We start from the raw sequence: 2,396 nt of genomic DNA on the forward strand, positions 1-2,396 counted from the left end.
GCCACACACCCAGGTGTAAGAAACAACATTGCCCAGCCATGGTCTAAGCCCCTCACCTCGTCCCTGTGCTTTGGGGAGCCGGAGGGACACCCGAGGCCAACGGCCCAGAGACCCCTTTGCAAAAAGCCGGCTTCCCACGGAGACAGTTTTCCTGAGGTGAAGACCCTCTCCCAAGTGGTTGTGGCAAGGTAAAGCCAATGCCCTCCACTTCTCTGGAAGAAACCCCAGTGCCCAGCCATGTTCTAAGCCCTCCCATCCTCCCTGGGATTCTGGCAGCAGGAGTGAAAAGAGAGGAGCAGAGCACTGGGACCCGTTTGACAAAAACCGGCTTCCCACGGGAAAGTCTTTCTCCACGTGCAGACATGCTCCCAGGTGCCTGTGGCAAGGGGAAGGAAGTGCCATACACTGACCTGGAAGAGACCACAGGGCCCAGGCACAGTCTGAACCCTTCCCTCAACCCGGCGGTTTTGCTAGCAGGAGTTCAACCCCAACGAACACAGCCCGGAGACCCCTGGGGCAAAAACGGCTTCCGACAAACAATAGGTGCTTGCTGTGGAACACCTATCCCAAGTGGGGGTAGGCAGCTCAACAAAATGCCACACACCCAGGTGTAAGAAACAACATTGCGCAGGCATGGTCTAAGCCCCTCACCTCGTCCCTGTGCTTTGGGGAGCCGGAGGGACAGCCGAGGCCCACGGCCCTGAGACCCCTTTGCAAAAAGCCGGCTTCCCACGGAGACAGTTTTCCTGAGGTGTAGACCCTCTCCCAAGTGGTTGTGGCAAGGTAAAGCAAATGCCCTCCACTTCTCTGGAAGAAACCCCAGTGCCCAGCCATGTTCTAAGCCCTCCCATCCTCCCTGGGCTTCTGGCAGCAGGAGTGAAAAGAGAGGAGCAGAGCACTGGGACCCGTTTGACAAAAACCGGCTTCCCACGGGAAAGTCTTTCTCCACGTGCAGACATGCTCCCAGGTGCCTGTGGCAAGGGGAAGGAAATGCCATACACTGACCTGGAAGAGACCACAGGGCCCAGGCACAGTCTGAACCCTTCCCTCAACCCGGCGGTTTTGCTAGCAGGAGTTCAACCCCAACGAACACAGCCCGGAGACCCCTGGGGCAAAAACGGCTTCCGACAAACAATAGGTGCTTGCTGTGGAACACCTATCCCAAGTGGGGGTAGCCAGCTCAACAAAAAGCCACACACCCAGGTGTAAGAAACAACATTGTCCACCCATGGTCTAAGCCCCTCACCTCGTCCCTGTGCTTTGGGGAGCCGGAGGGACAGCCGAGGCCCACGGCCCTGAGACCCCTTTGCAAAAAGCCGGCTTCCCACGGAGACAGTTTTCCTGAGGTGTAGACCCTCTCCCAAGTGGTTGTGGCAAGGTAAAGCCAATGCCCTCCACTTCTCTGGAAGAAACCACAGTGCCCAGCCATGTTCTAAGCCCTCCCATCCTCCCTGGGCTTCTGGCAGCAGGAGTGAAAAGAGAGGAGCAGAGCACTGGGACCCGTTTGACAAAAACCGGCTTCCCACGGGAAAGTCTTTCTCCACGTGCAGACATGCTCCCAGGTGCCTGTGGCAAGGGGAAGGAAATGCCATACACAGACCTGGAAGAAACCACAGGGCCCAGGCACAGTCTGAACCCTTCCCTCAACCCGGCGGTTTTGCTAGCAGGAGTTCAAGCCCAACGAACACAGCCCGGAGACCCCTGGGGCAAAAACGGCTTCCGACGAACAATAGGTGCTTGCTGTGGAACACCTATCCCAAGTGGGGGTAGCCAGCTCAACAAAATGCCACACACCCAGGTGTAAGAAACAACATTACCCAGCCATGGTCTAAGCCCCTCACCTCGTCCCTGTGCTTTGGGGAGCCGGAGGGACACCCGAGGCCCACGGCCCTGAGACCCCTTTGCAAAAAGCCGGCTTCCCACGGAGACAGTTTTCCTGAGGTGTAGACCCTCTCCCAAGTGGTTGTGGCAAGGAAAACAAATGCCCTCCACTTCTCTGGAAGAAACCACAGTGCCCAGCCATGTTCTAAGCCCTCCCATCCTCCCTGGGCTTCTGGCAGCTGGAGTGAAAAGAGAGGAGCAGAGCACTGGGACCCGTTTGACAAAAACCGGCTTCCCACGGGAAAGTCTTTCTCCACGTGCAGACATGCTCCCAGGTGCCTGTGGCAAGGGGAAGGAAATGCCATACACTGACCTGGAAGAGACCACAGGGCCCAGGCACAGTCTGAACCCTTCCCTCTCCCGGCGGTTTTGCTAGCAGGAGTTCAACCCCAACGAACACAGTCCGGAGACCCCTGGGGCAAAAACGGCTTCCGACGAACAATAGGTGCTTGCTGTGGAAATCCTATCCCACGTGGGCGTAGCCAGCTCAACAAAATGCCACACACCCAGGTGTA

The sequence above is a fragment of the Ursus americanus genome, unplaced genomic scaffold (genome assembly GCF_024610735.1).
Source record: "Ursus americanus isolate L20-20 unplaced genomic scaffold, mUrsAme1.1.p SCAF_88, whole genome shotgun sequence".
NCBI lineage: Eukaryota > Metazoa > Chordata > Mammalia > Carnivora > Ursidae > Ursus > Ursus americanus.